Here is a 12384-nt window from a genome sequence, read left to right as displayed (position 1 = left end):
TTAAATTTATACAGCCATCTCTGACTCTCCCCAGAGGTCCAAAGTGATGTCTCTACCTGTTGACTCTTCATTCTCACATGGACTCTACTAGGCACATAAAATTCTGCTCCCCTCCGGAGCAGAACAACTAAGAGCCCCCTAACTTTCTCCACTTCTCCCCACTTCCAATGATGCCATCACCATCCATGAGTCTACTCCGAGGAAAATACTAGAAGTTATTCTTCATTCTTTCTTTCCCCACAGATCCCCTACTCTTTAAATCCATCAGCAAACCCCATAACTCCACCTTCAGAACATAGCCCGACATCAGCAACCAGTGATGCCGTCCTCAGCCAAATCCTTGCCACAGACTCTAGGTTGTCTCACTGCTTCTTCAGGAGCCCACCACGGCCCCTTCTTTATTCAGTCCCCAGAAGAAAATCTCTCTAAAATGTAGATCAAACAAGCCCCCACCCCCAACATCTTAGCATAACTATTTTTGAACATAAAGAAATGCTGAACACGCATATAGCTACCTCTGAGATCCTACCGTGAGTTCTTCACTTGCTTTGTCACAGAACTATCGATCTCTCTGTCTATCCACCCACCCATCTTATTCTTTGATCCATTTCAAAATAAATTGCAGACATATTCCAGCATACAATATCCTTAACTGGGGTTCAATATTTGCTTACAGCTTTTTTCTCTCTTTTTTGTCTTTTGAATATAAAATGAAATGTACAGGCATTAAGTGTACCATTCCATGGGTTTTGACAAATGCATACATCTATGTAACCCAAACTCCTGTTAGGATATGGAACATGATGTTCATGCCAGGAAGTTCTCCCCCAAACGATCTTTTAAAATAAGTTCAATTGCTTTTCATTGTAATCAGAATAAATCCAAACACCTCATGATGATCTTTTAAGAACATTTTCTCTGCCCCTCTGATCTTACTTCACTCCAACCTCCCTTGATAAGGTGATCTCCAGCCACACCGGCCACCTTTCTGTTTATGGAACAAAAGCGCATTCCGGCCTCTGCAACTTCTTGTTCCCTCTGCCTGGAGTGCCCTTTGCTCAGAATTTGTTAGTTGGCACTTCTCACCATTCAAGCTGCGGCCACCATGTCACTTCATCCCTTTCTTTTCTTCACAATGAAACATCTCTGTATACCACACTTCTATAGATCTGTACATACAGACATATCCAATTTATGTATTGTGTGACTTCCCCACTTGCATAGAGCCTTCATGGAACAGAAGTTTTATATCATAATGACCTTTATTTCTCCATTAGCTTGAACTTGACTCCTGTGAGGCATTCAAGTAATGGTTGCTCAATAAAGGATGACTGAAAGTTATGACATTGAGGAGTGGAAGAAACCAAAGCAAATGCCCACGTTTCTGGCTTGAGTCACTGGCTACCTGTGTCTGAGATGGGGAGCTCAAGATGCGGTCCCGATTGGGTCAGAGAGTGTAGACGGTTACGCCTTGGGCGTGCTGAGTCGGAATCCACAAGGCAAGAGGGCACACAATTCAAGAGAGAGATATGAGCCTGGCCTATGCGGAGCTGTGGGAGGTTTGGTGGCTGCAGGGCAGCCGGAGACTGGGCGAAGCCAAAGGGGAGAACGAGTCAAGGGTGAAGAGTGCCCACCACTGTCATGAGTGCTGCTGCCTCATCCTTTTCTCCCCACTCTTCTGCCTGCTGTTTTTTCTTTGTGCTTCCTCCTTTGCCACTGGGACATCAGTCATCACATGGCTTGTGGCTTCAGTGTCCTGTTTGCTGTGGCCCCTCTCTTGCCTTCTAATCTGTTTATAACATGTGGTGGACTAGGAAACCAGATAATGCAGCTGGTTAGAGCCATGTGTGTACATAGGCTCCCACTAAGTCCTAAGCTGCCCCACAAGTCACCCAGTTGGCCTTTGCTGCGTGCCACGGTGATATTTACTTTAGCAGCTGTTTATGGTTTGTCTTATTACTGCCAGCCATATCCTAGTTAGGTGCTGTGTCATACAGCGTACGTAGGCACAATGTGCACGGAATAGGATTGGTGCTTCTGAATAGCTCATTGACTCTCCTGAATCTATGTCCCCTCGTTTGTGTGAACAGAGACATCCTCGTCGATGACTTCAGTGCTGACAAAGAATTAGCAGCATGAGGCACCAGCCAATCTAGCTACGCTGGTGAATTCCAGAGTCCCTGGATGGGTTCTACGGCCTGCGCTCTTCCAGCTAAGGTCCTGGAGGGCAGGGGGTGGGGAGAGCGGTATTCCCTGCTGGCCTTCACAACCTACTGCCAAGACCCATCAAGAGCCTCGCCCCTCTGGAGGAAACAACAAAAGTCCTGCCCTCTAGTTCTGGGTTCTTCAGTTTTATTATTATTATTTTTTTATTAGTTTCAGGGGTAGAATTTAGTGATTCATCACTTGCATATAACACCCAATGGTCATTACAAGTGTCCTCCTTAATGCCCATCTCCAGTTACCCCATCCCCCCACCCACCCAGCAACCCTGTTTGTTCGCTAGAGTTAAGAGTCTCTGATGGTTTGCCTCCCTCTCTGTTTTTATCTTATTTAATTTTCCTTTCCCTTCCCTTACGTTCACCTGTTTTGTTTCTTAAATTCCACATATGAGTGAAATTATATCTGTCTTTCTCTGACGGGCTTATTTCACTTAGCACAATACATTCTAGTTCTGAGTTCTTCAAAAACTTGTGTCGCATCCCTGGTCTTCAGGGGGTCATCATATGTACATATGCCCCAGAGTGTATACTCTACCTCTGTGTGGCCCTGGAGCCACCTTGGCATACCCCCATCTGATCATCTATGTGGACAGTCTCAATAGACAGGGGAATAGAACAGGATTTCTTGACCCAAGGTCCACATTTGGGTCGGAATCCTCTAAAATTAAATGGCAATCTGCAGTGCGTGGGGGAAAGATCCATAGAACTCATCAACTTCTCCAAAGAGTCTGTGACACCAGGGTGGTAGAAAGAGGAATGAAGGGAGACATGCTTGGAACAGTGGAAAGAGTGTAGGATTGCAGGCGGGGAAATCTGTTATTGTTTGGGACTGCTCCCTTCTCTGCATCACTTATACAAACTGGTTACATAAACCTGGACATATTATCTACCTGGTTTGTGCCTCAGTCTCTTTATCTGTGAAATGGGGATGACAGTACCCACTCCGTGGGCCACGTGAAGAGGAAATGAGACAATCCTAGTAAAATATTTAGCAAAGTCCCTCAATGCAGGCTTGCTACAAATAAATCAAATTTCCCTGGGTTTCGACTCCCCCATAAACCACAGTGTACATTTGGGGGGTTCTTTACTGTCCCTTTCAGTTTTGGGGTGGGTTTTTTTTTTTTTTGAAGATTTTATTTATTTATTTGAGAGAGATGGTAGAAAGGGAGAGAGTAGGAGCGGGGGTGAGGGGCGGAGGGAGAGGGACAAGCGGACTTCCTGCTGAGCAGGGAGCCCCATGCAGGGCTAGATGCCAAGACCCTGAGATCAGGGCTTGAGCCCAAGGCAGATGCTTAACCGACTGAGCCACCCAGACACCCCTGCCCCTTTCAGTTTTAAGTCTCAAAAAAATCCGGAGGGGAGGGGGTTTAAGAAGTAATTTCAAGGGAAAGGCCAGGTGGCAGGGAGCAAGGTGCCAAGCTCACCTCTTAGTCCTGGGGGTGATCAGTAGCCGCGGATGACCTGGCACCACGCGCCTCGGCCTGCGGGGGCGCCCTGCGGCCGCGGCCCTTGCTCTCTGCCACCTGGCTGGGGGTCCCAGCCGCGACCTCGGGCTCCCAGAGCCCGGCTTGGGCACCCAGCCGTGAATGGTGTCTCCGTGGGCAGAGCAGGCGAGCCGGCGCGCGGTGTAGCAGGGAGGGGGTGCGTGTGTCCATGGGCCCCGGGTCCGCTGCAGGGGACCTCGCAGCCAGGTGAGCGCAGGGGGCGGGGTGGGAGCCCCCGAGACAGGGCCGATTGTGAGCTTCGCCCACGCACCGCCCAGCTGCCAGGGCAACGGCACCGGTGCGCTGCGCCGGGGGGCGGGGCTGGTGTCCGTCCGCCGCTGGGCCCCGCCAGGTGGCCGGCCCGGGATGCTGCTCCGCGGATGGCGAAGCCCGTGGCCCAACGCCAGGGTTGGCACCGGTCCTCCCTTCTTTCATCCTTTTCTCCCACCCCCTGCCCTTATTCTAAATCATTTAATTCGGAACGTCAAGCTCCTATAATAAAACCAACCAACCAATTGATTACAATATAGAATAAAATAATTTAAAAAGTAAAGTTAAATGAAAAATATATTATACAACAGAATGAAAAAAATCTACTTGTCAGAGACAACTGCTGTAGATTCTTGTAAATCTTCCCAGAATTTTTTTTTTTGCATACTCGAGGATGCATATAGGCTTAAAAATATTTATACACAAATGGCAGCAAATCTATCAAGGAGATCATCTTACTTCGGGGCCTACAAGTGCGCCCTAACATCCCAACCCCCAACACCTTTTTGCAGGCAAATTCTGGAAGCTTTTGTTTATGTGAGTGCAAAACATGTATGCTTTTAAAAATAGCATGCAATAGCTTCTGTTTAAAAACAATAGTTCTCCCATCCCAATCTGTTCTATTTTCTACCCAGAGACTGTTTGAAAATATGATTAAGGACTATTTCATGAACACACGGGAATATACTCTATAACATGGGGAAAGGATGAAGAAACAAAGCATACCATGGCTAAAGAAGTTTGTTTCTACTGCCGGACTCCCTGAATATTTCTTCCCCAAACTGCCTCCTCCCGTTCCTGTCCCCATAGGTAACCACTACTCTGAAATTGGTATTTAGCACCCCCTTGCCTTTTTTTTTTTTTTTAAGATTTTATTTATTTATTTGACACAGAGAGAGACAGCCAGCAAGAGAGGGAACACAGGCGGGGGGGAGTGGGAGAGGAAGAAGCAGGCTCCCAGCAGAGCAGGGAGCCTGCCATGGGGCTCGATTCCCTGGGATCAATCCCTGGGATCACACCCTGAGCCGAAGGAAGATGCTTAATGACTGAGCCACCCAGGCACACTCCCCCCGCCCCTTGCCTTTTAAAAATATGTTGCTTCATATGAATGCTTCCCTTAAAAATGTGTATTTAGTGTTGCACATTTTGAGAATTTCTAAAAGTGGAGTAGAATGGTATGTATTCTTTTGACATTTTTCCTTCTAACATCTTATTTTTGAAAATACCTTTTAATGTTTAATTATAGCTCTTTTATCTGAACAGCTGTATACTATTCCATTTTATTACCACTCCTTACCCCCTTTGAATCAATTCTACTATTGATGGACATCTGAGATGTCTCTAGTAGTTGGTATTACAAGGGACGCTGCTATGATCATGTTTGTACATGTCCACAGATGCAGACGTTCAGGAGCTTTTCTAGGGTATATGCCTAGGAATGAAGTTTCTGGGTCATAGGTTATTTATAACATCAAGTTAATGTCAACTTGTTTGCCAAGCATTTATAGCAATTTAGACTCCCCATCAGCAATGTGTGTCTTAACCGAGACTTGGTTTTGCCACACTGAACTTTTTGCCAATCTAGTGAGTATAAATTGGTATTTCGTGATTTTATTTTACAAGCTCTGCTTAATGATTATTAGTTTAAGAGCTTGAGTTTTTTGGAAATATTTGAATGTGACTTTACTGGCAAGCTACACTGTTCACCCTCACCTACTTACCACATAACTCTCTTAGATATTTTAACAGAATCGATGTGAACTGCGCAATATTGGTGCAAATACTGAGTAGCCATAGGGTAGACATTCGTTAGCTGAGTGAAATCTTGGAGATGACCAGTCTGACTTACTGTCCTCACTTGGTTTCTGGGACATTTTTTTCCCCTGAAAGGATACTCTGAGTTTCACAAAAATGCTCTTTGATTTTATGAGCAAGTAGCTGAAAAGGAGCTTGTCCATGACAATCCTATTTGATTTCAAACTTTTTGCAGTCTGAGGAGGTTAGGTATGTTGATTTACTGACCCAGTAGCTTCTGTCAATGAGGGGGCAGGCAGAACATGGGCGAAATGTTAGAGACATCACAAATTGGTAAATAGACACAATCATTCCCCACTTTCAAAGTCTTCAAAGTCTTCAAAACACATGAAGTTCTTAACTTGAACTTTGCTTATATTTTTGCTCTTAGCCATTTGGCAGTCAAGTCATCCGAAGTTGGGCAACACAAAGGAAGAATGGGAGTCAAGGGCGCTAATAGTCCCACTGCTTGAAATAAAGCTAATCGAAAAGTGGCAGAAAAGTTTCTGTAGTTCTTACCGATACAGACAATGAGACAGACTGATGCATGGGCTAAGTTCCTTACCAGTGATCGAATTTGCACTTCTGTCTTTATCTGGTATTCAATAAAATTTTATCTTTAAGTCACAACTATGCAAAAGGATTATGCATTTCTTACTTCTTATGTAGTCCCAGGCATTCTGCAAAATGCTTGGTAAATAAAGTGATTCTATTGAATTACTTCCCATATCTTTATACAAGTTGTCATTAAAATCCAGTAATAAATTGCACTAGCTACCAAAGCCCTTAAATTCTTATTACTGGCCTGAAAGGCTGGCCACGGAGTAGTTGTTCCATAGCAATACTATATTAATTAATTTAGATGTGGAAATAATTGAAGTATGAGTTAGTAACTGGTGTGGCATTTCAGTGGGCGATGGTATAGTTGACTGGAAATAAAATCTGTTAAATCATTAAGGATCTTTTCATAAGATTGAGGCAAAATTTGTAGAGTTATTGTTGTTACCTTTTCAAAATACTTACAAAATTCATCTTTTATATTGCCCATGTGTTAGTGTTTTTTTCCTTCTAGAAATAAATCTTTCAGTGTGCCTTGGAGTCATGGGGGAGGCTGTTTGCTATGTTGCCCTGCACATTGATTTAAAGCTTTATGTATTGTCCAAGTAAAGGATGGATTGCTAACATATTTAGTTGTTTCTTTCCAAAAGGGAAATAAAAACATGTCAAAAAAAAAAAAAACATGTCAAAAAGCTTGGAAATGGAAAATAAATTCATCGACAACACAGAGCACTGCTTACTACTTTCAGTAAGGACTTTCACGATCTGTACTTCTCTCTGGCCTAGAGTAAGACCTTCTAAGATCATGGAGAAAAATGTGAATCTGAAATAAACATCTCAAAAGTTCTCTTGTTCCCGAGCATTTTTCATATTTGTAGGCTACTGCTGTATTATTCAGATTTCCTAAGTACTTGTTTATTTTTAAATGTACTGTATCAATCTAATTCTTGGAATATATTAAATCTCTCGCAGTTAGAACTTCTGTCAAGTTCTTCCATTTCTAGTAATTTCCACCACCGTACTGTTTGTGCATATAGATTTATGACCTATCTGATTCCTAGTTTTTGCTTTTTACTGTTATGTGGTGTCTCCCCTTTTCTTAGGGAGTGTCCATAGCCTTTCATTCCCCTGGTCTAATAATCTTTCAGTTGTCTTCCGTCCAATGTCTTATTTTTAAACTTTCATTATCAATCTACAGTTATGGTTCTGTAAATACTATATAGCTAGCTATTTCTATTATTATATCCAATCTGTCTCTGTCTTTTGATGAGAGCATGGAATATATTGACATTTAGTGTAACAAGGGATATACTTGACTTTAGTCTCTTAATCCCATTGTTTATTATTTCATTTTCTCTGTTATGACGTCTTTTTTTCCTTATTTTTCTGGTTTGCTCAAATTCCTCCTTGTTAACTTGGGAAATCTGATGAACCTTTCCATCCCATTAATAATCACCTTGCATTTTCAGACACTAATATTCAATTTTTTATTTTTTAAAAATAAGATAACTTCCCCACTTATTTCCAGATGCTTTGTTCTCTCAATGCTTTCCCCACTGTCATTTCCCCAAATACTCTTCTACTCTTAGATCTTGGGGATGTCACATTTCTCCCCATCTCTCTCAAGAGTTGACACCAACTTTTGAGCTTGGCCAAAATAACTTAGAACTTCTAATTTCAGGCGTTTATTATGTTATCACTGGCAGTATGCATCTTCCATATTAATGCATATGACACATTTCTGGGAAATCTAACCTTTTTCATTGAAAGGCCGCTTCACATCATAGTTACAAGCTTGGGGATGTGAGTCTGAATACCTGGGCTTGTGTCTCAGCTGCCCTGCCTACTAACCATGTAAACTTGGAAAAGTTAAATAACTTATTTGTGCCTCAGTGTAGAGAATAATACCATTGTGGTCAGTTAAAATGTCCACACATTCTTTGACCCCCCCCCCTCCAAGAAGTGGAGCCAAATTCTGCCCTCCCCCTTGTGTGTGCTGGATTTCATCTCTTGCTTCCAGTGACTAGAATAAAGTGGAAGTGACAGTGTGTGACATCAGAGATGAGATCATAAAAGACACAGTGGCTTCTGAATTTCTCTCTCACACAATATTCGCTCAGGGGGACGTCACCTGCCATGTCACAAGGACACTCAGGCAGCCCAATGGAGAGGCCCATGGGGTGAGGAGCTGAAGCCTCCAGCCAATGGTCATATGAGTAAAGTCTTCTAGGAAGAAGACTCTTCAGCTAGAGTCAAACCTTCAGATGCCTACAGCCCTGGCTGACATTCTCACTCCACCCTCAAGAAAGTCCTTGAGCCAGAACACTCTTCCCAGATTCTTGCCCTGCAGAAAGTGTAAAATCATGACTGTTGTGTTAAGCTGCTAAATTTGGGGGTAGAATTGTGACGAGGAATGAGTAAGATAGAGCATGTAAAGAACTTCACTATTATTTTTATTATCTGACCCAGAAAGTTATGTTGAAAGATTCTTTCCTAATCACTTTCTCCTTTTCATCTCCTTATCTTGACAGTTTTGTCTGGGTCATTTGTTTTCAGTTAGAGTTGTGCCTCCAGAATTTTCCAGAAGCTGAGTACATAAATGCTAGATTTTTCTGAACCTTTGCATATCTTTGCAAATATTTTTATTTTACTTGAAGGGTAAATGGCATCTCGGTTGTGTATTGAATTTCTGAGGAAAGCCCTTCTCCCTCAGCACTCTGTAGTGTTATCCTTCTACCTTCTAGCCGCTTGCTCCCATTTTCCTCTAGTGGATAATTATTCTACTCCTGTCTAGTGGGTGATGCCTGTCACCAGATAGTTTTTCCTTTTCACTTGGTATATCAGTTGTTATTTTTTCCTTCAAGTTTTTTATGTTTCCCTTTGTTATTTGAATTTTGCATATATAACCAGATGTGTTCGGGTGATATCTTATCTTTTCTTATCAATTCTGCGTAGAAGTCAGAAGCTTATTTCTATATGCGAACTTGGGTCTTCAGCTCAGAATAAGCATTCTTTTATCGTTTGTTTAATTACTGTCTTTAGTTTCTCTGGACCCAGAAAGCCCCCGAACTGGTAAGGCAGGTCTTCTAAAACTTAAAATGCATAAGAGTTACCTGGGGATCTTGTTAAAATGCAGATTCTGATTTAAAGTATGTGGAAGGCAAGTACCTGTCAACTAAGGGAGTCGGGCATTTTGTGGCAAGAGATAAGTCAGTAATAAAATAGACGTGCATAAAGTTACTTATGATATACGCCGGAGACATTGGGCTTTTTTCTCTCTCAAGATCATCCCCCAGCCTAGATGACTTGTGGCTAGGGTAAGTGGGGACTGCCACAAAATGATCGATTTGTTCCTATCCCATTCCCAACCATGACACAGGAGGTATAAGCAGGAGATAAGGGAGAGAGAAATATTCTGTAGGAGGAAGAGTTTAGGGAAGTTAGTTTGGGGCCTGAACACATCCTAAATCCAAGATGATCAGCCAGAGGCCTGAACATAAAACTTTTGGAGTGTGCGTGTATGCCAGACCCTAGAGATAATTCCTCTTCTTCTCATCTGCAGATAACTGAAGACAAGGGGTTTCATGAAGGATCTGAGCCAACAGGACAGGCTGGGATCTCCGACTAAACAGTCACCCACCCCCTCTTCACTCTCCTAAGCTCTGGGAGGGCAGCAAATTTGACCCCACAAGTTTCTGCCTTTCCAAATGAGAGCTCTCTGAGATTAGCTGAGGAGCAGGAGCTGTGGGCTACCCTGATGGTGGCTCAATGGGACAACGGGACACACCCCCTAACGGGAGTGTGCCTGACTTAGGAGTTCCAAAGGAAAATCAGCCAAGATAAAGCTAAACGGAGGTCTAGAAAAGCATGTCCACCAGCTCTGTTGAAAGCAGCATGTCAGTAATAATTTAAAAATCAGATACCCCTGGGACGCCAGGGTGACTCCGTCCGTTAAGTGCCTGACTCCTGATATCAGCTCTGGTTTTGATCTCAGAGTCCTGAATTCAAGCCCCACATGGGCTCCTTTCTGGGTGTGGAGTCTACTTAAAAGAAAAAAATCAGACACCTTCATCTGCTCAGCACCTGGGCAGGACCAGCTACTGACCCCAGCAGTAGAAGACAGCAGAGTCCCACTGTGTCCCTTACCCCCCCTCTCCCTCCCACCAGCACACACCAGTGATGGACACTGTGCTAATTCTGATAATATTTGGATTTCATTCACTAATTACTTGTGACTGTTACAACAGGGTTAGACAGAAAACCCTAGATTAGATTAGATTAGATAATTAAATAGGAAAACATTTAATTTTCTCATCACCAAGTGAGAATGAGGGCTTTGCAAAGAATGATATGATTGGTTAGAGACAGGTTGACCCTGTATAAATGGTTTGGCTGGGACAAGCTGGCTTACACCTTGCATTCAGGCTTCATTGTTAGGAGGTACTGCAACCATCAGACAAGCCTCAGGATAATAGCCAACCAGCTAAGACAAGTAGAGAAAATTCCAAGAACTTGGAAGCTTTAATTAACTTGAATTTACTTGGACCAGCTCTCTCTCTGACTTCATACTATGTGAGAGAATTGCTGACATTTTTAAGCCATCTTGAGATGTGCATCTTCTTACAGACGAAAACATCATGACACAGCATCCTTTTGGTACCCAATGAAATGCTCATCGATATTTGATACATTCATTAAATAAACCTGTCGATGTCTGTCTTTTCTATGTAATATACATATGACCTGAATATCTATCCAGAAACTATAGCTGGTCTGAAATATATAATTACTATAGGGCCTGTATTCATTGATAGTTATTCCTTCTCAAAGTTCTTTTACTATTCCATATATGTGCAGAGTCAATCTGCATTGTTATGTTAATTAAACAAAACATAGCAGTGAAATCAGGAAGTTACTCTTCATCGTACATATAGATCAATTTCAGAAAAAGCCAAAACCTTTCTCTTTTATTTAACACTTCTCTAGGAAAGCAGTTGAGATAAGCTAGTATAATTCTGAAATAATTTGTGTACTAGATAGACCAGCGTATAGGGATGTACCGACGAAAAATACAGGCACAATTGTTCTAGAAATTAGGTCTTCATGAAAAAAACAAACTTAAATGATTGACTAACTCAAGCTGATTAGATATTTTTATTAAATTCATCCTTAACCAGTGCTTCTTTTCATGGCTGCAATAATTAAAATATAATACATATTCAAATGAGTAATTGAATTTGTTAAAAGAACATGCTCAGCTCAGTGAAGACTTTTGAATAAATAGAACTCAAGTACCATGTTTTCATACTTCATAACAGTTGCTTCATCTTAGTGTAATGACTGCCATGTATTGTACTCTAAGAAGATTTTATTTTGAACTCACTTCATGTTATGCGTAAGCTTCGATGTCTATGAGTGCATGAGTCATCTAGGTATAACCGCGGACTGAGAGTTTGTTAACTACACTTGAGCTAAATATTCTAGAGACAGTCTGATTCGTTCTGCATACTTTCAGTCCGATTGCCCACTACTTTGTCCAGCTTTGCCAGTAAGATCCGTGATATTTTCATCTCATACAACCAAGCAGTGAAATGATGGTTGCATTGAGAATTTTGTTTGCTTTTCTGTGCTAAGTTCTCAGAAGTTTAAAATAACTCGTGTTCAAAACAGTGAAGGAAGACTTTATAAAATACTTCGGAAAGGAAACTATTACTGCTGATTGCTATTCTCAATATGTTAATGATTTAGAGAGTCTTTCAGACATTTTAGGAAGACCATTTAGCAAAAAAGGATAAATGATAAACTCCTATTGTGTTAAATGGTTAACATTTCTTTTTCTCTTCAATCCTTTTTGAAATTACCTTTATTCTGGTGATACAGAAAGAAGAATCCCACAGAGTACTATAATGGAGCAAAATGAATTTGTGTTCCAGTTCCTATTGGCTACATCCTTGTTCACATCCAGAAGAGATCCAGCCATGACGCAAAGCCATTACAGCGGGTAAGGGTGATGGCAGACAATAAGAAGATCGAGATCTTGGTCTTCACAGCATTAT

Source organism: Ursus americanus, chromosome 22 (genome assembly GCF_024610735.1).
Source record: "Ursus americanus isolate L20-20 chromosome 22, mUrsAme1.1.p, whole genome shotgun sequence".
Classification (NCBI taxonomy): Eukaryota; Metazoa; Chordata; class Mammalia; order Carnivora; family Ursidae; genus Ursus; species Ursus americanus.
This window is presented reverse-complemented; position numbering follows the sequence as displayed.